Source organism: Lissotriton vulgaris, chromosome 7 (assembly GCF_964263255.1).
Source record: "Lissotriton vulgaris chromosome 7, aLisVul1.2, whole genome shotgun sequence".
Taxonomy (NCBI): Eukaryota; Metazoa; Chordata; class Amphibia; order Caudata; family Salamandridae; genus Lissotriton; species Lissotriton vulgaris.
In genome coordinates this window covers 936877339-936905305 of record NC_141695.1, presented here as the reverse complement: position 1 = coordinate 936905305, position 27967 = coordinate 936877339, and the positions used below count along the sequence as shown (strand labels likewise).

General features: G+C 46.1%; 1 pseudogene; it reads left to right on the top strand.

Annotated features, from left to right (window-relative positions):
- Positions 1-13095: 13095 nt before the first annotated feature.
- On the top strand, positions 13096-18862 carry LOC147702718 (protocadherin gamma-B5 pseudogene; annotated as a pseudogene).
- The last annotated feature ends 9105 nt before the right edge of the window (positions 18863-27967 follow it).

Genomic DNA, 27967 nt, shown 5'->3' with positions numbered 1-27967 from the left:
TAAAGGCGTTATTGAAAAAACCCAGTCTTAACCCTGATGACTGGGCCAACTACCGCCCTATCGCCTTGCTGCCCACTATCAGTAAGATCGCCGAAAAATACGTTAACTCCTTGTTATCCACTTTTATCGAAAATAACAACTTACTACATCCAACCCAGACTGGGTTTAGGTGCAAACAGGGCACGGAAACTGCCCTTATTGCAGTAGTAGAGGAAACAAGGAAGATTGTTGATGGAGGCAGCTGTGCGGCCATACTGTTATTAGACCTCAGTGCTGCTTTTGATACTGTCAATCATTCTATTCTGACTCAAAGGATGAGTAATATAGGTATCACTGGGACTGCACTGAGGTGGCTACAGTCCTTCCTCTCCGATCGAACCTTTTCGGTGTTTGAGGATGACATCTCTTCCCCCCCCCTATGCATCTACACTGTGGTGTCCCCCAGGGCTCATCCCTCAGCCCAACTTTATTTAATATATATATGAGACCATTGGCTGAGGTGGTGTTACCCTGGGGGGTGCAACTGGTGACCTATGCTGATGATACTCAGCTCATCATCACTCTTTCTGGGCAGGAGTCAACTTATGACAAGCTTTCCTCCTGCCTCAGCAGAGTCCGCGAGTGAATGGATGATTCCTTCCTGAAACTCAACGGAGCAAAAACGGAGGTCATGATGCTAGGACATAATGCACCCTCCTCGGTGGAGGGATGGTGGCCGAATACTCTGGGCCAGCCCCCTCCCCAAAAAGAGCGAATTAAGAGTCTGAGAGTATGGCTGGACCCAGTGCTTAATTTTCTGGTGCAAGCTCGGAAGGTAGCAGCTACTTGCTATGCACTGATTAGATCACTTAGGAAAATCATTGGGCTGCTTCCGTTTCAAGCGAGGCGGATACTAGTACAGGCTCTGATTTTAACTCGCCTTGACTATTCCAACGCAGTCTACCTAGGGGCCCCACAGGGGACACTTGGGGCCCTACAGACTGTCCAGAACTGTGCAGCCCGGATGCTATTAGACATTCCACTAAGGACCTCAGCCAAACCAGCGCTCCGGCAACTACACTGGCTGCCAGAACAACAAAGGATTGAATTTAAGGCTATGACCATTGTTCATAAAGCCCTGACCAAGACAGGACCCAATCTTATTCAACCTTTGTTTCACCCCTATCAAACCAACAGGACCCTTAGATCCAGTAATAAGAACTTACTGGCAGTCCCAAGGATAAGGAGAAGCCGTATGGGCGGCAGACGTTTTGCTGTACAGTCGGCAAAACTCTGGAACAACCTGCCCGATGCTATCCGTCTGGAGGAGAACCATCTAAGGTTTAGGAATATGCTGAAAAATTTTTGTTCCCCTAAATCATCGGGAATGAATGGACCACTGAAGCGCTGGGATGCCTCCGGGTAACCATGCGCTATACAAATGTGTAGTCATTCATTCATTCAGTCAATGCCACACTTTCAACTCACTATCATAAACCATGTGTGTTAACGGTGCCAGGATCTCAGGTGTAGGTGCGCCGTCTACCCTCACACAAAGCTCAGAATGTGCAGCCCCGCAGGAGGGGCGGGGAGGCCCAACCCCCCTCTTGCTGGAATAACTGTGGAATCAGTTGTGAATCTACAACAGCAGTGCTAACCTGCCTGCCCCTGATGGATCATTCTCACGGGCAGCCCTTTCATCTCACTCCACTTTATCAATGTTGTGTCAGGGATATTCTCTGCCCCCCCCCCCCCTCTTTAAACTGCACTGGCCGTTACTATCAATAAAGTTCACATACCCCGAACAAGGGCGCCTCAGCTGCCACTGCTAAACCTGGAACCTTGCCAGTGCAGCCATTGGTTGTTCATGGCATGAAGTGACTGAACACGTATGTCCCGCTCCACTCACAGCTGGAACATGTTTAATCTGTTCCTGCACCCCCTGCAGGCCTGGGTACTCTTCCTGAGCTGGAAGCACTTCAGGTGCCATCTAGGGCTGCTTAGGAGAGGAACGGGCGGGAGTTTCTGCTTCCTCGTCCTCCCACCTCGCTTCTACAGGTCAAGCTGGGGTGAGGCGTGCTTGCGCTGTCCCTTTAGCCCTACGGCAGTAGGCAGAGGGCAGCCGCGGCCCTGCTTAAGAGCGGTCCCTCTGATGCCAAAGCTCCACGTCGCACTTGTTGGGTCCACAGAGACACAAGCACAGAACCTGTGCCCGGAGCTCAGATACATTCCTCGAAGTTTGGAGAAGGGGACGTGAGGATGTTAAACTGATCTGTGCTTCCTTTTCACAGATATATTAGCCTGTACTTAATTTGAGCCGGTGGTTGCAGGAGGGGCACACCAACATTTTTTTTAATAGAATATGACTGCGAGCAGGAAGGGGTTAAACACGCAAAGGGGAAAGAAGTAGGGTGGAGAAAGATGGGAAAACTGTCCAAAACGGAGAAAGAAGGGACCTCCACAAGTGAGATAAAGGAGGAGTGTCTGATTGCAAATGAAAGGCCCGCTTTGGTATGTGGGGTGGAGACATTAAAAACACAGCCGTGTGATTTTGAGCAGCGCCTTGGGCACCGGCACTCATTATATTACAAATTAAGCATTGTCCGCCATCCTGGCTGATTTAAATTGTAGGCGAAAGGTACAGAGAGAATAACGGACTCAGCTGAAAGCTCAGACACTCCGCACTGAACCAGGTTAGTTTTCAGTTCTATTCTTCGACTGACAGCAGGTGTTTACTAGCATGGGTAATTAAATAATAGGAGCTGTTCTTATAAATTGATCTCCACACACCCTGTATCATCAAGTTCTGCCTCTGTCGCGGAAAGCACCGCATTTCTAGACCCTCTGAGCGTTTTTTTGCCACACTGATGGTTTGAATCTGGAAGGATTTGTAAATGTGAATTTAGAGCCACCGCAAGTATGTACTCTGTGCTCTCAGGAGAGAAATGCGACCCTCACACCGCTGCATTGAGACGTCTGCACCATTGTAGCATCACGGAAATAGAGGCATCTACTGAAGAATCTGTGTTTGTTTGTTGAATGACTCTCTAGAGCCCATTTGGATATGTGTTGGCAATATATTAAAATGTTTGCTGGAAACATTAAAAACCAATGCGAGTCCTGCACCAGAGTGATTAAATATATCTTGTTTAAGGACAAAAGTATATCTAAAAGGTACCTGATGAACTTTTACTTTACACTGACATGAACTCATCGAAGTCCGCACTCTCCCCGCAACTCGACCCCGTGTCAAGTCAGTGGTAGATGCACCATAGTCTCACTTTTCCATGGATTGGGCATGGAAAATTAAAATGAAGAAAGTGAAAGTAAAAGTAAAAGCAGCTCTACAGCCTGTTTCAGTCCATTTCTGCCGCAGTGCATCAGGTCCTGCAGTTACCAATTGGGACACTGAGCGCCGCTGTTCACCAAAGAAGGAAAGAGATCCTCCAAGATCCGCTTAATCACGTGGTACAAATGCAACAGAAACGGGTCTTTCACAGACACTATATAGTCGGGAATATCTCTGGAAATCTCAGTCCCCTGCCTGCTGTCCTTAGGCTGAGTACACAGCCGGGCGCTCGTTCCAGACCAGCTCAGAAGGCTAAGATTTCTACTGGAAACCCGGGGGTCTCTGTGACAGGAATGGCTAAGAGAGCGCAACCATGTTAATCCGGGGCTCAGGCATGGAGGCGCTGTTACTCCGGGGCTCGGTCATTGAGGCGCTGTTACTACGGGGCTCAGGGATCGAGGCACTGTTACTCTAGGGCTCAGGCATCGAGGCGCTGTTACTCCGCGGCTTCTCTGCTGCTTCTTGGTGCTCTGCTGACAGTCTGGGGAGCCGCTTCCGGGCAGCTGCGTTATTCCATTCCCGAGGAAATGAGGAAAGGCTCTTTTGTTGGGAATGTGGCTCTGGATCTTGGATTAGATGCAAACGAGTTATCAGAGGGAGGAGCCCGCGTTGATTACAGAGGTAGGACACAGCATTTGGTCTCAGTTTAAACAAAGGACAGTTGTACGTCCGTGAAAGAATTGACAAAGAAAGTATCTGCGGGAACATCGTTCAGTGTCTTTTAAATGTAGAGATTATTTCAAAAAACATTATGAAAGTGTATGCCGTGGAAGTGGAGATTAAGGATATTAATGACAATTCCCCCACGTTTACTGATGATCAAATATTACAAGTCCTTGAAAACACTGTCCCCAGCACCCGGTTTGTGCTTCCCGAGGCCCATGATGCAGATGTGGGCGTGTACTCTCTGCAGAACTATCAACTCAGTGAAAATAAACACTTCACACTCGATATACAAAGCAGTACAGATGGCTCAAAGTATGTAGAGCTGGTCCTAGAGAAACCACTGGACCGAGAGGAACAATAAGTTCACAGCTTGATCCTCACAGCCACGGACGGAGGGGATCCGGTCAGATCAGGTTCACTGTGGATACAGATCAATGTGCAGGATGTTAATGACAACGCACCAGTTTTTAGTCAGTCTGTCTATAAGATCAGTGTGCCCAACAACACAGCCAAAGGGACTGTTGTGGGCAGCATCAAATCTGTTGATATTGACAAAGGAGCAAACTCAGAAGTAACATATTCCTTCAGCAAAATAATGGAAAATATTGTGCAGAATCTCAGACTGGGTTTTAAAACTGGGGAAAATTCTTTAATTGAAAATCTAGATTTTGAAAGGAACGAATTTTATGAGTTTGAAGTTCGAGGAAGTGATGGGATTTTATCATCACGCTGCATTAACCTGGTCATTAACGTGAATGATAATAGCCCAGAGATCTTAATGTCTTCTGTGCTTCAAAAGCTTCCTGAAAATAGCCCTTTGGGTACAGTCATTGCTCTGCTGCAGGTACATGAGGGATTTAATAGAGCATGGAAAAGTCACTTGCTTTCTGCCAATCCAAATCCCCTTTCAGTTGCTTAATTCAATTGGAAATTATTATAGTTTGGTAACTGATAGTGTTTTAGATAGGGAACAGGTTCCACAGTATTACATAACAATTACAGCCACAGACAGTGGAATGCCTCCTTTGTCTTAAACAAAAAGCATAAACCTTCAGATTACAGATGAAAACGACAATCCACCAGTATTTCATAAAATGTCCTACAGCTTCTACATAATGGAAAAAATACCTCAAGGCCCTTCCATTTTTGCATCCAAGGCAGCAGATGTGGACTGCGACAAGAACGCCAAGGTCAGTTATTCTATCATTGATGGAAAATTTTGAAACGGTTCACTATCTTCTTATATAGCCATTAATTCTGAATCTGGGGTCATCTATGCTCTATAGCCTTTTGACTTTGAAGTGTTCCGACAATTTTAAATCCATGTGAAAGCACAAGATGGCAGTTCTCCTTCCCTTATGAGTAATGTCACTTTGACATTCTTCATACTGGATCAGAATGACAACACTCTTGAAATATTATACCCATCATCCCCCACAGATGGGTCCTCTGGGGTGGAGATGGCACCTTGCTCCTCTGAACCAGGGTATCTCATCACTAAGGTGATCGCTGTTGATTCTGACTTTGGGCAAAATGCCTTGCTCTCCTACCATCTGTTGAAATCCACGGACCAGGGACTGTTTACTGTAGGTCTTCACACTGGAGAAATCAGGACAGCCATACCATTATGGAAAGGACTCCATAAAGCAGTGTGTGGTGGTTTTAGTGAAGGACAATGGGCAGACTCCTCTCCTTCAGTGACAGTCACCATAGTGTTGGCAGACAGTTTGCCAGAAATACTTCACAATATATGTAACCCTTTAGCTCCCGCAGACATGGAATCAAACCTGACACTGTATCTGGTGATTTCTGTTGCTGTTGTTTCCTTCTTGTTCCTTTTCCTGATTCTTCTTCTTTTGGCCATCAGGATTAGGCATGAGCGGGAAATCCATTACGCCCGCGGATTTTGCGGATTTTTGGGAAATCCGCAATTCGCGAATTTTGCGGATTTCCCGCAAAATCCGCAAAAAAAATCCTCGGACGTAACGGGTTCAAAAGTTGAACCCCCACTCATGTAACTATTTTACAATGGCGCCAGCAAGCTGCCAGCGCCGTTGTAAAATAGTTACAAAGTTAGCTTGCACAGGAACAACTAGATAAAACGAAGCAGGTGCTGCTTTATTTTATCTAAGTGCTTCCTGTGCAAGCTAACTTTGTAACTATTTTACAACGGCGCTGGCAGCTTGCTGGAGCCATTGTAAAATAGTTACATATTACATGCCAACATTTCAGAAGAGCAAAGTGGGAGATTTAAAAAAATAAATCGGGAGAATTGGGCCTTGAATCGGGTTACTGGCATGTACGGGCTTTGGAAGTGTGTTGTGTGCAGGATCGGACATTGAAACGCCAATGCGCGCAATGGCAGGCAGAGAGAGGGTGATGCAAGTGCTGTGCATCCCCCAACCGTGGGCTTTCCAGGGCGCACACACAGCCGGCATGTCTGTTACATGAGTAGGCTGGGCACATTGTGTTTGCACGGGTTTCTGCAAGTTCGCGAGGGTTTTGTACAATTTCGCAATTTGCGAAATTGTACAAAACCCTCGCGAACTTTCAGAAACCCGTGCGAACACAAAAAAAAATCCACAAAATCTGCGAGAATTTGCGGATTTTCGCAATTCGCGGATTGCGAATCCGCAAAATCCGCCCATGCCTAATCAGGATTCACTACTGGAGGGAAACTCAGCTCAGTGAATCATCCGAGGTCAACTTCAATTCACTTCCAGCCTCCCAGTTTGTGGGCATTGATGGAGTCAGAGTTTTCTACACACATACTTTCATAATGCATTTTCAACAACAGATGCTCGGAAAAAACAGTTTAACTTTCCAAATTCAAACGACTCCCATAATCTTTCATCAAACCAGTATTTTGAAAAAACAGATCCACCACTCTTCACTGACGATTTTTTATGTATGGAAAAAGAGGACCAGCCGTTTATTCAAGTAGGTTTACTTTGTTTTGGATGTATTTGTTTTGTGTGGAAACATCCTGGCCTAAAGTGTCGGCTACCTATTGGACATTCAAATATAAAATTGCATAATGTCATACTGTTCGATAATTAAAATATGCTTAACTGGCAGAAAACATATAGATTCGCCCAACAGGCTATTCATATTATTTTTCAATGTTTATAATCAACCGTAATTATTCGGCCACTCAGTTTGAAATGCTACCCTTAGCTCAGGGAAAGCAGAAATGAAAATTAAAAATCGGAATCAGAAGTTTGAATATCTGTACATCAACCAATTGGTCACTGTCAGTGATATCCTCAACGGTTCTCACCTCCCACTGGTGCCACTCCATGTGCCATATTCTCTTAGCAACATTTTAAAACCTATTTTGCAAACATAATATATTTGCGTGCGCGCGCATGCGGTAATTCGCCTTTGTGGTATGTTTTAATGTTCCCTTACTTGGAAGCTGTTTGCAGAAGGAACCACGCAGTGCAGTACCACCCTATCTCGTAACCACACCCTGCTGTCTTTGTCACTGCAGTCTGTGGTTCTACAGCACCCCTCGATGTTTCACTTCCTTTCAATTAAAGTCGAATCTCAAATTTACATTCATAAAAATCATATAGTTTTGGTGCATTCAGAATGATTGAATGGGTTTATAAAAGGTTGTTTGAGGCATATTGTCAGCATTAAAGTTCCCGAAAGTCAAACTGTATTTTTTAACACTATAAATGTTCCCGAGTCAGGTACCCAAAGCACGGGGTTGTTTGCTAATATTGTGTACGTGGTCTTATCCTCCATCCTTATTTGCATAAGAGGCGTAGAACAAGGACTTGCAACGTGCTCTATCTAGCTGGATACACTTGATGTGCTGATATCACCTGGTAAGGTTTGCAGCCGGTAATGTGTTCCTAGTACCATTTTATACATCTTCTTGTGGTGACGTTCTAGTTGTTCGGGGCGGGCGCCGCAGGTGGAACCGGAAGTGCAGCCATTTTGGATAGTGCCGCGATTCCGGAGCCCATCGGACGCTCTCCCCGGTGCTCAGTCAATAAATACAAGTTTCCACCACAATTACTGGCTCTTTGGTGATTCCTATGGTGGAAATCATTCCTACAAATGGCGACGAGGCACGGGATAGTCTAACTGCGGGCAGAATCGGCGCAGTGCACTCGGAGGCCCACGAACACTGAGCGTGGCAGAGGGAGAGGAGTGTAACCGGAGGAAATGGCCCCAGCAGAGAGAGAGCGGTGCACTGGCAGGCAAGAACAGGCCACCAGAGAAACACCACCCGTGTACAGCTGGTGAGTGCACAGTTCACCCTAGACACCCAGCTAATAGTGAGGAGACAGAGGAGGACCCGGAGAGCACTAGTGCATGCAGCCATAGCGAACAAGGAAAGAGGCGGCACAGTAAGAGGAAGTGCACCCAGGTCCACGGGGACACCAAAGAGGAGGGCATCTGAGAGGAGCTAGAAGAGGTGTAGCGAGCGAAACCCACAAAGTTTCAGCCCCCGACCGACCCTACCGGAGTGCAGAGTGAGCCGTGGCCCAGCACAAGTGTCCCAAAACGCAGCCCTGGACCCCCCAAGTACGTCCAGCAGTGAGGAAGGAAGCCCGGTGCACGCACGACAAGGCTGACAGGGAGAGAGGCAAGCGCCGGGAAGCCCGCCAAGCGCAGTCGCGCCGCAAAACCAGGTCCCACATAACACGGGAAAAATGAGAACGCAATAGTCCTCCCTCACCAACTTGGTCCCGTTCTTACCCACCAGAGGCGAGCCAACTATGCCATGGGAAGACTGGAAGACGTATTTCCTGAATTATCTATCAGCCCTAGAAGAAGAGGGCGAAGGGGCGTATTTGAGCTCCAGGAAGAAGAAGATACTCCTGCACAACCTAGGCCCGGAGGGAATCTTATTATACGACAACCTAATGAAGAAAACCAGGCCTCCCATGGACACAGACGAGTTCCAACACACGATCGAGGTTCTAGACGGTGCATCACGGGCCACTACGAAATATTGTTCAGACGCCGACCCAGGAAGGCCGAAGTGAAATATGTAACCCAAGAGGGCGAGGAAGGAGAAACACAGGGAGAAGAAGAAGATGAAGAGGAAGTTCTGTGCATAAATGACCAAGTACTGGGGATATACTGCATAAGTTCCAAAAAACCCGTACTGAGAATGAGAATTGGAGGAGTAGAGAACGACATAGTGGCAGACTCGGGTTCCCCTTACACGATAGTGCAACGATCCATGTGGGAAACGAACTTTCTGAATGAGACGAAAGCAAGCCTAAGTTCCCCAGACATACGTCCAGTCACATACACCGGTGAACCTAAAGCCATGGTAGGATATTGCCCCCTCGCCTTCTAATTCAAAGGACGCAAGGCAAACGGCAAGCTGTACGTGGCTGAAAAAGGGCTGTCAGTATTAGGTTGGATTGATCAGGGCGCTTTGGGCATTCAGCTCAACCCAGGAGGAGTCGCGTTGATAAGGTATTAATGACGGACACAGCAAGTAGATACGAGGAGGAGGCGTGGAGGAGAGAATACCCAGAGGTTTTCAAAGGAACTATAGGTCGGATGACCAAGTTCACACATAAAATATGCTTGAAAGAAGGTGCATGTCCGGTGAGTCACAAGTTGCGCAACATTCTGTTCCGAAGCAGAGAAGCAGTACAGGAGTTGAGGCGCTTGGAAAAGAGCGGCATTATAGAGGCCATTAGGAGTGCCGAATGGCTCGCACCTCTGGTCGTGGCACAGAAGCCCAAAGGGAAGGTGCGTCTGTGTGTGGACCTCAGGGAACTGAGCAAGAACATATGGGTAGACAAGTTCCCTCTACCCAGGATCAATGAAATGCTGTCGCAGACTAAAGGAATAAAGTGGTTCTCCACAGTGGACCTCTCTTCCGCTTATCACCAAATCGCATTGCATCCGTCTTGTAGTCACCTAACTTTGTTCATAACCCCGTTTGGGTATTAGAAGTTCCTAAGGATGCCGTTTGGACTAGCGTCAGCAGCAGCGGTATTTCAAAAACTGATGCATAGACTGTTCCAAAAGGTGGAAGGAGTGCAATACTTCCAGGACGACATACTCATAATGGGGACGTCAAAGAGGGACCATGATACAAAACTACACACGGTGTTGTCCATACTGGAGAAGAACGGGCTAATGGCGGAATGGGCGAAATGCAAATTTGGAGTGAATTCAGTGACGTACCTGGGTCACGAAGTCAGCGAGAAGGGAATAGAACCAAAAAAAGCAAACATGACAGCTATCCAAGATGCACCAACACCAGCGAGGAAGGAGGACATTCGCTCATTTCTAGGAATGGCTGAATTTTACAGTAAATTCATACCGCATTTCGCCTCCAAAGCCCATCACCTAAGGCAGCTTCTGAAAGAGAAGAATGTGTTCAAATGGTCCGAAGAGGAACAAGCAGAGTTTGATGCCCTGAGGCAGGAGATCTGCAACGCAGTACCCCTCAAGGGATTCGACCAAGCAGTCCTATCCATACTGACCACTGATGCGAGCGACAAAGGTTTGGAGGCTGTATTGATGCAGAGGTCGCAAGAGGGAGAAGTCTCCACGGTCAGCTTTGCCTCGAGGTCGCTTGCGCCCAACGAAGAAAAATCAGCGTAATTGGAAAGGAGATGCTGGCGGCGGTGTTGGCCATGGAGCAGTTCCAACAGTTCCTGTGGGGATCCATTTCCTACTTCGCACGGACCATAAACCCATGGTAAAAGTCCTCCCCTCCAGTGGACATGCCTATGCAACGCCCCTCATAGCCAAGATGACCTTGAGGTTACTGGACTATGTATATGAAGTGGAATACATTCCAGGAAACAAAAACTGAGTGGCTGACTACCTAAGCAGAGCAGCGGCTATGGAACAGGCAGAAGACCAAGAACCCTCTGGATGGGAAAACTACATGGTGGCAGTCACGCAAGACCATGAAGGGGTGATCAGTGAAAAGGATTGGGAAGAGGCGTACAAGCAAAATTAAGCTTTAGAAGCAGTGAAAGGCTACGTGGTGCACTGATGGCTAGATAAGAAACATCTCGACAGCCAATTGAAGAAATTCTGGAAAGTGCAAGAGAAATTGTCGATATGAGACAACCCAGTCTTCCTATTGTGAGGGGATAAAGTAGTCCCCCTCAGATGTTAGTAGAACACCTCCTGACTATCCTCCACGAGGGACACCTCGGCATAATGAAAACTAAAGCCAGAGCGAAACAAGCCTACTGGTGGCCAGCCATGGACAGCCAAGTTGAAAGACACGTAAGGTTGTGCGAACCATGTAGCAGGGCGGACAAGACACAGATCCTGTTGAGGCCGCCCCTGGGCAAATTCGTTGTTCCCTCCAGCCCGTGGGAATTGCTATCCGTAGACATTTTAGGACCCATCCTCAACACCAATGGAGTGCCGAAGTATGCCATTGTTTTGTTGGACCGGTATTCCAAATGGCCGGAAGTGGAAGTGCAAGAGACTGCGGCCACAGAAACGGTACTGTCCTTATTGACCTCTACCTTCGTGAGGGGAGGGATTCCCAAGGTGATCACTTGTGACAACGGACCACAATTTGTGTCCGCAAAATGGGACGCCTTCATGGCCCGTAATGGAATTGAAGTCAAACATACCCCTGCCTACCACCCGGCAGGGAATGGACTGGCAGAACGTTTCAATAAAGTAGTAATGGGATCGGTGCAGGCTGCAATCAGCGCTGGGCAAGACTGGGAAAGAGAACTCCTGAAGATGTTGTGGGCCTACCGCATCACTCCGGCCAGCACGGGGTACAGCCCCTTCCGCATACTGCGAGGGCGAGAACCGTTCACGAAGGACAATCTGGCGTGGCAACATCTAATTGTCCAGAGCAAATGGTCCCCTGCAGTGGTGCGACGAAACATTGAAAGGGCACAAGCTGTATACACGGAACATTACAACACAAGGTGGAATGTCCAGGACGTGGCCCTGGAAAAGGGTGAATGGGTGAGAGTAAAGCAGGCGATCATGAAAAGGAAGGGTGACAACAAATTCACACCACCACTACGGGTGATAGAGCCATATTTCAGATCGGCTCTACTCAGCAATGGTAAGGTATGGTCGCAAGACAGCATGGCGAGGTGCAGCAAAATCCTGAAGTGGGAGGTGCCTGAGGAGACAAGTCCAGCAAGAGGACTGGACGGTGAGGAACAGAGACCCGAAGCGACAGAGGAAATGAACAGGTCAGGAGACCGGACACGTTGGGAAGGCAATGAAGACCAGTGCTACCAGGAGGGAGAGGAAGAAGTCCGAAGAGCCAAGTCCCCAACGCCAAGGAGTCTAGGAGGTGATAGACTCAGTCGAGAACCAAGAACAGCAATGGTGGAAGAGGAAGGAAGCCCTGACAAGACCCAAGGCAAAACCACCGGCCGGGGGCAAACGAGAACTAGGTCGGGCAGAGCGGTTAAGATCCCCAAGAAATTGGAAGACTTCAGCATGGAGATCAAGTAAGACTGTTCCTCATTCCCTTTCCCCCCACTCATGCTCGGAGACTGAGAATTATCGTGTTCAAATTGTGTTCTTTGCGAGGGCATTAAAGGGGGGAGTATGTGGTGACGTTCTAGTTGTTCGGGGCGGGCGCCGCAGGCGGAACCTAGTGCGGCCATTTCGGATAGTGCCACGATTCCGGAGCCTGCCGGACGCTCTCCCCGGTGCTCAGTCAATAAATACAAGTGTCCACCACAATTACTGGCTCCTTGGTGATTCTTCTAATGGAAACCATTCCTACATTTCTTAAAAAAAGAGTTTGCAGAATATTGCCGTGGTTAGTAGAGCTTTGTGCCAGCAGTGCCCGGTAAGAGCCGCGCGGTGGCGCTGTTGTCCAATCCTGGGCGAGAGCCCGAGCTTCACTTGAGCCTCTTGTAATCTCAGAGCTCGGTCACTTTGCAGTGAAGCAGAGAACGCGAAGGAAGGGATTCACAGCCGGGAGCTCTGAGCAGAAATCTGCTTTATAGCGCGAGTTTGGGATGTAACGGAAGCGCCCTAATTAATTTCCGGAAATTGGCGCAGCGTGGATTCACAATTCAAGATTTTGTTAGTGTTTTATTTGGAATATTCACGGAAATCTGTACGTTTTGAAAGAGCTCTAGAGGAAAGCTGCGCTGACCATGACGGGGCTCGGAGCCCACCCCGGAGCCGCAGCACCGAGAGGCAGGCGGCAAGTACTGGCGTCTTTGTTGTTTCTGACACTACTGTTTGCTAAATCTTTCGTGTCCTAATTCTTCCGTTCCTGGTAACTCCGCCTCAGCACAACTCAGCGCTTGGACGCCCCTGGGCAGCAATCGCGCTCAATAAATTTATTTTCATTTTCATTTTCATTTCTGTGGGTCTGTGAGGCGGTCGGTGCACAGATACAATATTCAATCTCAGAGGAGATGAAGAGGGGCTCCGTTGTTGGGAGCATGGCGAAGGATTTGGGGTTAAATATCGGGAGTTTGTCCGGCAGGAATCTGCGTGTTGTCTCTGATGCTGACAAGCAGTATCTGACGGTAAACCCTGTGACCGGGGACCTGCAGGTGAGTGACAGGATCGACAGAGAGGAGATGTGCGGGGAGTCACCCACCTGCTCCCTCACCTTCGAGGCTGTTGTGGAAAATCCAATGAATGTGTTTCACGTAGAAGTTTTTATTAAGGACATTAATGACAACCCCCCGAGTTTTTCAAAGAAGTCCGTGGATGTAGAAATAGTCGAAGCCTCTTTGCCAGGGACCCGCATTGCTCTTGGCAATGCCCGTGACCCTGACTTTGGCATTAATGCCCTGCAGGGCTGTAAGCTGAGCCCAAACCCACATTTTGCCTTGGAAGAAAGAGTGAGTAGTGACGGCTACAGATATGCAGAATTAGTTCTGGAAACTGCCTTAGATCGTGAAAAAGAAAGTCACCATCGCTTGGTTCTGACCGCCTCTGACGGGGGAGATCCAATCAGATCCAGCACCGTGGACATTAATATTAATGTACTGGATGTCAATGTAGGGTGACCAGACGTCCCGGTTTTCCCCGGACGGTCCCCGTTTTTGGCAAAGTGTCCCCGTGTCCCGACACTTTTCCCAAAGTTAGTCAAATGTCCCCGTTTTAGACCAGTGTCCGGGGCAAACAGAGAAATGTCCCGGTTTTTTAGTGCTCTGGTTGCACGCATGCTCTGTTCGCACTGCGTGTGACTGTGACTTCAGTGAGGTGAGCCGTAGCAGGGGAAATCCTTTGAAGAGATATTTTCTCTCGGGATTTCCCTTCTTTGTCCACGTCGCAGCGCCACCTACGTCATCGTTGCGTTGCACCATCGCACAGCAGCTGGTTAGAACCACCTGTGACCGGCATGACCCTGATTTTACCTTCAGTCTCCTGCTGTGCCTTAAAGCGAGCGAGTGCCGGACATTCTTTCTCTGACTAGAGCAGAATCCAGCAGTAGCTTCGTCACTCTTCCCCCGATCAGCCGAACCAGCACCGTCGTCGGGACCCGCTACCTCCACATCGGACCTGCCTCAGCCTGGAGCCAGAATCATCTCAAGCCACACAGCGAGACTTGCCCTGCCAGCCTGCAACGTGTGTATTGTAATCCCCTTCCCCGCAGAAAACCACCTATGCCCGACTTTGTTTAAAGAGATGAAGGCAGAGCCCAGCTAGGGAAAGATTGCCATGTGACTGGTCCAATAAACGTCCTCTAAACACCTGACAAAGACCGTTTCTGATTAAAAACATTATTTCTTGACGGCACATATTTCACTTTAGCACATTATTCTACGTCACTGCCTGGCATCTGTAAAAAGTAATAACTTTTAATCCTGCACTTTTCCCGCCTCCTGTGTCCTGACAAATCTGCCTCATTGGACCACGTGCATCGATAAAAGAAACATTATTGCTGGGGCAACTGGAATTATTTGATTCTGGGTCCCAGCGTTTTCAGTATATTTATAGATGTACTGCACTTGCAACATAATTCTCCACCTGCCGCATAATCTGCAGATTAAAAAAAAATGATCAAAAGTTACTAAACCACAGCAACCTATGTTTCTCCTCAGTGGAAGGTCCTTCGCAAGGGTTAACGGGTCACCTTTCAGTTATTTATTGCTTTATGTTGGATGTTGAACTGTGTTAACCTGTGTAACAAGCATGGGCAAAGATATAAAAGATCTCCTCTTCAAGGCCTATTGAGTCTGCTGATGTCTTCACATTGTACAGCATGAACGCAGACGTTGCACAGATAAAAAAAGCAATTAAAAGTAAGCAGAATGAGGTGGCTGCTGGGTGTGACATTTGTAGTTACACAAATGTGTGAATGTCATTGAGTGGAGGTATAGATTGGCGAGGTAAATAAACGCAAGGATCGGCGGATCAATAAATGCATAGGTACAGACATGAGAAGTATAAAACTTGATATGGTTTCAAAATTTGTGACAATTGTGGCTACACAAGGATTCAGGGAATCAGTAGCTATAAAGTGACGGTGGACAACACATGTCCAATTACTTAGCGGTACTCTTCATTACTCCTGGTCCGGGTCAAAAAGCTGCATGGCAAGCCAGTAACACGCACCAAATAGGCGCTGCTCAGAAATGGCCTCTAGTGACAGCTCCCCACTGACGTGATGTGTGGCAGAGAGAGCCGTTTCAACTAGAATATATCCATGCTTCTTTATTGATAAATGTGCACCCTCCTGGCAGCTTTTAGCACAACAGGCAGCCGTTTTTCACACAGTACTGCACTTGTGTGAAAACATTAGATTATTGTTCAAAGACAAGTGTTCGGTTCTAGTTACTTAAGGAGCACCCCCCACCCGGTGCTGCCAGTGTGCCCAGATCTGCCCTGGCTAAAGGAGAGAGGCCTGGGGAGACAGACACTCGGAAATTGAACTGTATCTTCCATAACAAGCATTTACAATGCAACAGTCTCACCTTTGAAAAAGTTAGAGCTATTGGCATTGTAAATGACAACATTTTTATTTATGTGTTGGTTTTGAAAACAGATAAATAAATGGCACTGTCATTTACAATGCCAATAGCTTAATTTCTTGCAAATGCCACACACAAACACAGACCCACACAGAGTCCCACACACATACATACCTACAGAGCCACACGCAGAGCCACACACACACACATACACAGAGCCACACACACACATACACAGAGCCACATACACACATACAGAGAGCCACATACACAGACACACACAGCTACAGACACACACACACATACTTCATCCACCCACTAAGTACATCCACCTAGCAACCACTCAACTCCATTCATCCACTGACTCCATCCACCCAACCACACCTTGTCAGGGGAAACCTAAAAATACAGATCTGCCCTCCTAAACCCCCTTCTCTGTTTGCACATCCTACTACCTTTTATGTTTCTCTACATTTCCCCTTCTCAGTGCTCTCATACAGTCATTTATACATATTTGTTCTTGAATTTTTTTACATTGATTTCAAAATAGTGCTAGCACACAGCAGTTAGCAAGTTGAAAATCATATTTTACTACATTAAAAAATGGAAGGGTTGCAGGACCTCACTCTGCAGATAAATCATTAGAGTTGGGACTTAGTGGAGTATTGTGTGATTCTCAAAGCTGACACAACATTGTGCACTGCGAAGCCAGTCTCAGCCAGTGGATAAGCCTTTCTTCAAACCTCCTACTCTGTGGTGGCTGGCCTCTCTTCCCTTGGCTGCCGAGCAGCAGTATCTGATTTTGACGACAAACAGTAGGTATATATATAATATATCATAATCGATAGAGATGCACTCGTTCACTTCCTTGCGGCAAAAACAAGAGCACAAACTCCTCTTAGATTGTTAACTTTGAACGATAAAGAAAATCGCACAATGATAATATACACTTATTTAATCAGCAAACATACATGGAATTTCAAGGCAAGGGTGGTCACCAACTATAGCAAATGTTGAGGCAAAGTGTGTTTAAATGGAATTAATGGTTACTGCTGATAAAAGACCTCTGATTTGTCATCTGTAATGCTACATCTCAGTTTGTGGAGGGAACTGTCATTGTAGTCCCTTTTCTATGTCTATGACAGCTGTCAAATAGTCCTACTTTTATGGCGATGGTTTCTGCAAACCTTAGTCCTACTTCTATGTCTATGACCTGTCCCCGTTTTTTGTTTTGAGAATCTGGTCACCCTATGTCAATGACAACATCCCCGTGTTCAGTCAAGAGGTCTACAGAGCCATCATCAGTGAAGGGGCAGCAATTAACTCGGTGGTACTGCAGGTAAAAGCCACGGATAAGGATGAAGGTTCAAATTCCAAAATCACTTACTCTTTTAGCAACATACCTGACAAGTTCTATAATACGTTTGTTTTGGATGCAGATACTGGAAAAATTCAAATTAAGAGTGCCCTCGATTTTGAAAAGATGAATAATTACAAAATGGTAGTAGAAGCAAGGGATGGAGGGGGGCATGTTGCCCAGTGTCGGGTGCATATAGAAGTTACTGATGAGAACGACAATGCCCCCGAGATAACCTTGACTTCTGTCTCCAGTTCCCTCCCTGAGGACTCCTCCCCGGGTACTGTGGTAGCGCTCATCAGTGTTCATGACCGAGATGCAGGAGACAACGGCAAGGTTGTCTGTCAAATTCAAGAAAGCATACCTTTCCGCTTAATCTCCTCATCTGGAAAGTATTACAAGCTTGTAACTGAAAGCAACCTGGACAGAGAAGCTGTCCCAGAATACAACATCACAGTTACAGCCACAGACAAAGGATCTCCGCCTCTGGCCACCAGTAGAACTATCCGACTACAGCTATCCGATATCAACGATAATCCGCCCATTTTTGATAAATCTTCCTACCAGGTCTATGTCCCAGAGAACAATGCAGCCGGGGTCTCCATTTACTGTCTAAAGGCATCAGATGTAGATTTGGATCTAAACGCCCGTGTCACTTACTTTGTACAAGGTACTCACCTGGACATCCCTCTTTCCTCCTACATCTCAATTAACTCCCAGACCGGTGTGATCTACGCTCAGCGCTCCTATGACTATGAGCAGCTGAAGGAGTTTCAGTTCCAGGTGAGAGGTCAGGACTCTGGGTCTCCTGCTCTCAGCAGTAACGTCACTGTGAGGTTATTTATTGTTGATCAGAATGATAACTCCCCTGAAGTCCTCTCCCCGGCACCCAGTCCAGATGGATCTGTAATGTTTGAGATGGTCCCTCATTATTCCGAGAAGGGCCACCTAATCGCAAAAGTAGTGGCTGTGGATGCAGATTCTGGACACAATGCGTGGCTCTCCTACCACCTACTCCAGACCTCCGACCCCTCAATCTTTACAATTGGACTCCACACTGGAGAAATCAGGACATCAAGAGTGTTTCAAGAGAAGGATGCTCTCAAGCAGAAGGTGGTCATCCGTGTGAAGGACAATGGACAGCCGCCCATGTCAGCCACTGTTACGCTAAACGTGGTGTTTGCAGAAAACATACAGGAGGCCCTTCCTGAGCTAAGCAACCAACCACGGGACACAGACAACCAATCTAATTTAAATATCTATTTGGTTTTAGCATTAGCTTTAATTTCGCTTTTATTTGTTTTATCTTTGATGCTCGTTGTGATTTTCAAGTGCAAAAACCACAAGGAACCCAGTAAGTTTGAATCTCTAACCCCTGCTCTTTATTCACACATTGATCCAAGAGCCACATCTAACTACCAGAATGGAACTCTGCCCCTGCCCTACTCTTATGAGGTCGCTGTAGCCATGGATTCTGGGAACAATCACTTCACCTTCCTTAAACCAAGTCAGGAGGTTTCCACGGATGTCCTCTCTTCTGGGAATGACTCTGGGATCGGAAACGAGTCTGTTGGAGAATCTATTGGGAGTGACGGCTTGAATCAGGTGAGAGTTCTTGCCAGTTGTAGTTAGAATCAGTTTCCCCATGCAACATCAGTTTAGGAACATGGGTGATATTTCTTGGTTCATTCCAAATCAGTAACCATGGAAACATGTGAATGTTTTATTGATGAATGAATATTGAAGCACAACATTATAGTTACCAAATTCTGATATTCCAGCTAGAATAATTAACTGTACTTTTCAGTTGTAGGGGAGCATGGTGCTAATATTTAGTAACAATTTAAAGAGTGAGACATGCTAAAAGACATTCGCAATGAAATCAGTTTGAACAATATTTCACGAAAACCAGAAATCTTGGTGTTGAACTGCAATCCCAGGAGTCTAATAGAAACCTTTAAATTAGCGAAGGTTAGCTAGTCCATAACAGTGGAGAAATTCATAATTGGATGTTAATATTTTAGCTGAATTATATATGACCACAAATGGCCATTAAAAGGCTGTGTTGTGCCATGTTTTATACACCGTCATATAGGCCACTGTAGATGTGTTTAGTGATGTCAAGCTTGTCTGTACATGTAAACGATGCAGATGGTAAATACACACTATCATTATTTGGGACATATTTTGCTGTATTTTTTAATAGTGACAAACTATGTAAAATTGCAAATATATTTTATGTTCCGCCTACTTGGAACAATGGTGTGTAAATTGCTCCCTTCCTCAGCAGAACAATTAGAAGTGATGGTGGTTATGCCGCCCAACCCTGTTGTAAAGCCAACTAATTTTTAAGCCTGGGCCGAATTCATGGTATTTCCTTTGTCGAAATTGCATGAAATGTCCAAAACATTGCACAAAGTTAAGTGTTATTATATTAATTCGCTAATCTGCATTTTCCTATGTTTAGTAGCTTGAAGTATGTCCTTATATCCATTTTTGGAGCAAGAACGCATTTCATGGTAAAAAATAAAAAGCAATGTCGCACATGACATAAACCGTACACGGCGTTCAATTTGCTTTGTTGAGTTTCTCCCAATGTAGCATTTTTGTCTACACAAACTCTCAACTAAGCAATGTGATATATTCCATCGTAATCTTTGGCAACAATCATAACACAAAATGTTGAAAATTACTGGAGATTGCACCTGCGTAAACTAAGTTTACACCAGGCTTACTCATTTTGAAAAATCCAAGGATGTTCTTTTTGTCCCTCTAAATTCTGAAGAACTGCTGGCATGTTTTCAAGAATGGCGTTAAAATTTTTGCCGCTTCAAGGGAAGAAAACTGCTGCTAAAGCGGCGATAATGGGCTTGATAATTTGCCCTTGAGAATTCCAATAGAAGCCCATGTTCACACCAGAACATGGGAGTCTGCCGTTCCTTCATAATATGCCCCTGCATTTTTTCATGTGTCTTCATTGCAATGATGACCACATGGCCATGTGTCCTTTGGAATACTGTAAGACAACATTATGTACTGCCATTTCTTGATTTAGCCCACCAATATGCTCTTCACAATGCAATGATGTTTATTTCATCTCACGTGGGCCAATATGACCATACCATTTATGGTCTTTTACTGTAAAACACTCTTAGATTTATTACGCCCTCTTTGTGAATCTAAAACGAATATTTGCTGTTGCTTTTATCTGCATCATTTTCTGGAACTTGCCTACCTAGCACATGTTGCCCTTTTCTTCCTCGTGGCAGGCATTCGTTTAAATGTAGCCGACTACATTGTTACCACTTCCATTCGGACCCTATTGTAATAATCTAAATTACCTTTCTCAAGTGTTGCAGTTGCACCATTGGGATTATGCAGTGTAGAAAATACTTAACGATTTTGATGGACAGGGTATTTTTAGGGGTGTGGTTAACCTGCATTTTATTTTATAGCCTGTAGTTTCCGTTGCAGTTTGTGAACACTTTTTTAACTTTTTTTTCTGTTCCCACATTGCTTTGCTTGAAAAACAAACAATGTTTTATACACCTTTTCCAGCCTGAAGGAAACCATATACTCAACAGTTTGTCATTCAGCGAACATGTTACGTGGACATTATTTGCTATACTTCAAGGACTCCTCAGACAGTATTGTTTGAGTCACTAAAACAGAGTTCAAGAGCTAGCCTGACAACTGTAAATAAAAGGAGATTTATGTGCTCTCTGAGTAGGCCTTGGAACCCACATTCTTCTCTGTAGTCTTCAAAAGGTGCCTGATAATGATTGGTGTAATAGAAAAACGCGATGTTTGAAAAAACAAATTAATTAGGAACTGGTTTAACTAAAGGACAAGACCTGACATGAGACAGCAATAACTATAGGTAAACACCGTGCATGGTACAAAAATATATAAGCTTTATTTTATTAGGTTATGACAATTTCTTTATAGTTAAAATACAAACATTTTTACTTTGTTTTATGTTTTTCTGTGTGTGTGCCTCCACTATACATGTGATGGTTAATCTACATATACATACTAATACATAATTTTGTTCATGGTACAGTTCAGTACATTTCAAAGGAATTCATGGTTTGAGAACTGTATGGAAGCTTATTTAGACACACTATACATTGTAATATAAAAACATGGCTAAATGTAACAACTATAGTAAAACGCGGTCATGATGGTGATTACGCTTTTTACTTTAGTATTCTTAAGGTAATGTAATTAGTTCGCCATAGACCCAGGAGAAAGGTTCTTATTTTTTACAACCATCATGGTGTACGGATCTCAATCTGAACAATGTGATTTTAAAGGGGAAGGAATCAGTTTGCCCTCTACATCCTTTGTAAAGCGTTCTTATAGGTCTCCAGATCTTCTTTTCCAGTGCCTTAGTTTTTACTCCCCAAAATTCCAATGAACATAGTGGTGGCCAGTGTTACTATATAATCTCTTTCAGCGCAACCTTTGATCTCTGGTGGACGCTCTATTCTCCTGTTAATTCGAGCTCTATTGCTAGCTTTATTTCTCTGTCCCTCCACATCAATGTATGTCTTCTGACCACATATTTATAAGGTAGCATCTTCTGCAAAGACCAGTGGGCTGCTGTGGCTGTCTTCTAACATGGAGATTTAGTGTGATACTATGACCAGTTCACTCCCTCCTATCAGTGGTGGATTTGTTAGAGTGACATAAATGCAACAATTGCAGTTCACCAATAAATACCACTTGTCAACTGTGTGGGTTCTCTTATGTACATGGGATGTTTCAGCCTTTTGGTAGAGGGGACGGGGTGTTTAGAGAATATATTGGGGAAAATAGTGTGTGTACAAAATATTGTGTAAAAAAAAGCAAAGTTGTATTATGTGCAACTCTACATCTCTCTCTCTCGCTCTCTCTCTCTCTCTCTCTCTCTCTCTCTCTATATATATATATATATATATATATATATATATATATATATATATATATATATATATATATATTTGTTATGTTAATAAGCTTTTAAAGCGCACTTCTACCCAATGGTGTCCTGGCGCTGGTGCTGGCCTAACTGGTTATCAAAAAACAAAATAGTTATTCGGAAAACAGCCACGTTTTCAGCCCCACGTTTTCAATTCCTGAGCTGTAGTGGCAGGTTGTTCCAGGCTTTAGCAGCATAGACAATGAAGCTTCTGCCACCCCAATTGGCTTTTTTAACTTTGGGGCCGGCAACTTGCTTTGCCTCTGGGGATCGCAATGTTCTCCCGGGGACATGCCAGTAAAGGCATTTCCTCAGATATTCAGGACCTCTGCCTGTCAGAGACTTAAAAACCATGCAAAGTACTTTGAATTGTGCACACTGCTTCACTGGGAGCCAGTGAAGCTGCTTAGGTTCCTTCCTAACAGAGACAAACCTAGGTGTGCCAGTTAGCAACCTGGCTGCCACATTTTGCACCAGCTGGAGTCTGTTTAGATGTTTCTTGTGATTGTTCAGATACAGACTATTGCAATATTCCAGCTGAGAAAAAATGAGCGCTGCGACTGCCATCCTAAAACTATCCTCCGATAGAAATAATTTTTTTTTACTCAAAACTTTGAGGAGATAAAAGCTTGTTGAAACAATTACGCTAACCTGTTCCCCAAAAGTTAGTTTATTATCCATAATCACCCCTAAGTTCTTGGCTTTCCTAGTAGGGGCCAGGGGCATTCCCATTTCTTCAGGCCACAATCAGGGGTCCAGATGTTAGGGTTGTTACCGAAAATGACTACTATCTTTCCTGCATTTAGTTTTAGGCAATTTGAGGACATCCAGCCGGCAATAGCTTTCATGCAGTCACAGCATTTTTGGCCAGTTTCCAGTTCCTTGCCTCGCTGTAAGGACAACATAATTTGTGAGTCATCCGCATAAGATGTTAACTGGAGTCCATATGATATTATCAGTGCTGACAGCGGTCCCACATAGATATTAAAAAGCATGGACTAAGGGAGGAGCCCTGACGGACCCCGCAAGTAAGGGAGAACGGCTTTGACTTATGCCTACCCAAGTCCACATCTGCATTCTGTCAGCCAGAAAAGATGTCAAGAGGTTCCAGGCTTTGCCCTGAAACCCTGCAGCTGATAACCAGTCCATCAGAACTTCATGATGGAACATATCAAAGGCTGCAGATAAATCCAGCATAATCAGAATTGCTGTGCCAACTTGGTCCATCTCCTCTCGTACCTCCTCCGTAGCTTTGATCAAGGCAAGCTCTGTGCATTGTTCAGCAGGAAAGCCAAATTGCGTAGGATCTAGCACATTATTGATCTAAATAAATGTAGTGAGTTGTACATTCATAGCCCTCTCAATCATTTTAGCTGGTAATGGGAGGTGCGAGATAGGTCTATAGCTGTTAGGATCCAAAAGGTCAAATTTTTTTTTTATAAGCAGTATTGAGGCTGATTTCCAGCACTTGAGAAACTGGCCAGAATTAAGGCTGATATTGAACAAAGTAGTAAGGATAGGGGCAATGGCCCCAGGGACACTTTTAATCACCGACACTGGACAAGGGCCATGGGATATCCGGATTGAGATGCCTTTAAGAGATTGACTACATCTTGTGTCTCGAATAGTGTAAAATCCTCTAATAGAGGTACAGATTTTAGGGCACCTGGTAATGGCCTAACTAAGACCTCCAACCCCCCTCTTTGCTGTTGGGAAAAGGAGAAGATGGCTTCCACCGTTTTTCTAAAAAAGGAAGCCGGTGATTCACAAAGAACAGAACTGCTAGGTGTTTGGGGCCTATCCAGATTAGTCAGCTTGGTGATAGTTTTTTTTTCTTTTCTTTTTTTTCCATTTTTTTTCTTTCAAAATACTGTATTGAATTTCACAAGGTCAGACAGCCTGTAACAGGGTTAGCATAAGATATCTAAGACAAAGTTATACATATATAGTCATAAAGTGAGTGTAATGCGCCTTTATGGGTAACATGAGACTAACCCAAGTGATCAATAGTAGAAGAAGAAAGGACAGGCAAAAGAAGGGAAAAAGAAAAGAAAGAAGAAGAGAAGGGAAGGAAGAGCAACGGCTAGTCGAGCTGTATCAAACACTTCCAACATTCTATGCATGTGTTGGCACAAGAGCAATCATGTATTGGCAGGCCTAAAATACAGCAGCAGCCTAGTACATGTAACAATGGGTTCGAGGCATGTGGGCTGCTGAATTCATATCTGTGCATAGATCGCCGCCTAGTGTTGGGTCCGGATGATTGCACATTGTTGTCCTGGAAGAGTCTTCGAAGCATCACGAGATAGGTGGCTCCTCCCCTGGACTACTGTGCGCATGGGCATCCTCTCCATCTTCAGATTGTTTTTTCCACCATTGGGTTTGGATGTACTTTCTTGACTCAAGTTCTGAATCGATATAAAACTATTTCGCAAGGCCAAAAGGCCTTTGGGGCGTCGGTATTGTCTCTCGTTCGGTGCCTAGTACTTGATCCAGTTCTTCGAACAGGACGTCGAAGGCCGTTTGCCTTTTTCGACCCCAAGGCTCCTCCCAACAACGATCGATGATGGAACGGGGCCCGTTCAAGAGGTGCCCCGTCTGCAACTCCAAATACCCTCACATTGATGTGCACCCAGTGTGCAATAAATGCCTACCTCCGGACCACAACGAGGCCAGCTGCATGGCCTGTTCCAAGTTCCGGTCAAAGAAGACACTTCGGCTTCGACGCGTCGCACGACAGTCGGCGCGGACAACGGCGCCCGACCTGGAGAACATCTTTGAGGCTGATGACGACGAGGGCGTCGATGAAGAGGATCCTGACCAGCAGTCGGACCCTGCGTCGGAGCACGACTCTACCTATGATGTGGACGAAGAAGAAGACTACGTCCATGAGGAAGACGTCGTCGAGGTAGGAGACGACGCAGAGGCCATCGGAGCCGTCGATGACGACTCGAGCGATGAGCAGGGCCCACCCGCAGTCGCGGGGCCCAATACTGACACTGTACTCTCTAAGGCTCAGGTCGAGGCATCGCCGGAAGGCCTTAGCCAAGATCGTCATCCACATTCTAAAGCCCCGCGTCAAGGCTAAGAATACTTCTAAAGAGCCATCGGTCGATCAACCACTCTCAGCGGTGAAATCGAAACCGAAACCGACGGATGCTAAATCGAAACCGAAACTGCTAAAGCCAGTCCTCGGATCGACGGCCTCGGATTCGTCGGCTCCAATCAAATCAAAGAATGTCATCGACGCTTCCGGGTCACAAGGGGGCGTCGGCCCGAAGACCGGGGCTCCGAAGCCTGTCTCTAAGGTCAAGCACGTCGCCTTGACGCCGTCGACGTCCAAAGATGGCGACAATGGCAAAGGACTCAAGCCTAAAAAGGCTATCGATCCGAAGCTTACAGCCTCCAAGCCAATATTGAGTAAGGCGAAGAGCAAACCCGACCCGAAAGAGCATGTTGCGTCGAAGCAAAAGAGCGTGCCTGCTGCGCACCGAGAGCTCGAGTCGACGCAAGGCCGCAAGCCAACTGGTGATCACACGAAGTCAGTCGGATCGAAGACAGCGCCACCCTCGAAGAAGGTCGGTTCGTCTCCAATGCTTGGGCCACCAATTAAGTACAGACTGCCTCCGACTGCTCGACCCAAAGCGTTCGTGCCACAAAAGAGTGCCGACACGGCCAAAAAGGTGTCAGTAGTTTCAAGGACTCAGCCCACTGAGGAGGATGTGGTGTTCCAAGCGCCCTCCTATGACAATCAGTCGAAATTGTTCATCGACTCGGAATCTGGCAGACTCACCATTTACAAACGGAAGATCATTCCGGAAAATCCTTTGGAGTCATATAAAATCCCTCTCAAAAGGAAAAGGGATTCTGCCACCTCACCTGTTCTTTTTGAACCTGTGGAGTCCTATGGACGAGACTATGCCTATTCTCCCACATGCACCAATGAGGATGTGGGGGAGGGATACAATGAGGATGAATTTACTTATCCTGTTGACACAGATCAAGAGGAACCTCAACCTTGGACTGACCCTGGTGAGCCACACACCACGCCTGACACTCAGTCCTATACCGTCAAAACCTCACCTACGGAAGATACTGCTGCGTTTAACGCATTGATTGAAAGGGCAGCCAATAACCATGATGTGGAAAGGCACGCTGACCCAATGGAGGAGGACTTTTTGTTTGATACTTTCTCAACTTCAGAAAGATCAGTAAAGACATTGCCTATGCTAAAGGGTGTCCTTAAACACGCTACAGACATTTTCAAGGAGACCACAAGGGCAAGGGTTGTAAACCCAAGGATTGAAAGGAAATACCGGCCTGCGCCAGTCGACCCTACGTACATCAAGGGCCAACTCCCATTGGACTCCCTAGTGGTGGCTAATGCTCGTAAGAGAGCGAACTCTCAAACAAGTGGTGATGCTCCTCCTCCGGATAAAGAATCCAAAATCTTAGAAGCTTCTGGCAAACGAGTAGCGGCTCAAGTGGCTAATATTTGGAGGATCTCAAATACACAGGCCCTATTAGCCAGATATGATAGGGCTCACTACGACACGTTAGAGCAGCTACTACAACACCTGCCTGATGCCTATAAGGAGGGAGCAGAAATGCTGATACAGGAGGGGAAGTTGATTTCCATCAAGTGTGCACTAGATGCAGCAAACACAGCAGCTAGGGCCATCAACACAAGTGTGATGCTTAGAAGGCATGCCTGGCTACGCATCTCTGGTTTTAAGCCAGAGATCCAAACAACTTTGCTCAATCAGCCTGTTAACCCTGACTTCCTCTTTGGTCCTGATGTAGACACGACCCTTGAAAAGAATAAAAAAAAGACACTGAGACAGCAAAATCCATGGGGGCTCTGCAGTCACAACAGTTCAGGGGCGGTTCCTTTCGTTGCTCCGGTAACAGGGGAGCCTCTAGAGGTCAAGCATCATAGCAAGCCCAATACAACAAAGGGAGCACACAGGCCACCTATAACAGGAACAATAGGGGTGGATATCGTGGGAACAGCACCAAAGGCAGAGGACGAGGAAATAATAATGCCAGATCCTCCGTCACCAATAAGCAGTGACGCCTTGTCACTGCCCCCAGACCATATAACACCGGTCGGGGGAAGACTTCAGCAGTTCCTGCCAGTCTGGGAAGGCATTACCACAGACAGGTGGGTGAGACAACTTATCCAATAAGGCTATTGTCTGGAACTAACCTCCACTCCACCCAACATACCCCCAAGGCACCGTCCTATGTCCGCAGAGCACATGCACTTATTGCAGCAAGAAGTACTCTGCATGCTGCAAAAAGGGGCCATAGAACTCGTGCCTTTAGAACAGCAGGGTACAGGGGTGTACTCACTGTACTTCTTAATCCCAAAGAAGGATGGGTCTCTTCGGCCCATTCTAGACCTCAGACCCCTGAACCAGTACATCTTGTCAGAACATTCACATGCTGACTTTGCTGCATGTTCTACCATTTCTCAGTCAGGGGGACTTCCTAGCAACTCTAGACCTAAAGGACGCATATTTCCACATTCCCATTCACCCAGGACACAGGAAATATCTCAGGTTCACCATACACAACCAGCATTACCAGTTCAAGGTCCTGCCTTTCAGGGTCACTTCTGCCCCCAGGGTGTTCACCAAGTGCTTGGCGACAGTGGCTGCGCACCTTCGGAGACAACACATCCATGTCTATCCTTATCTGGACGACTGGCTTGTCCAAGCAAAGTTAGCCCAGCAATGTACCAGCCACATGTCCCGCACGATTCACCTCCT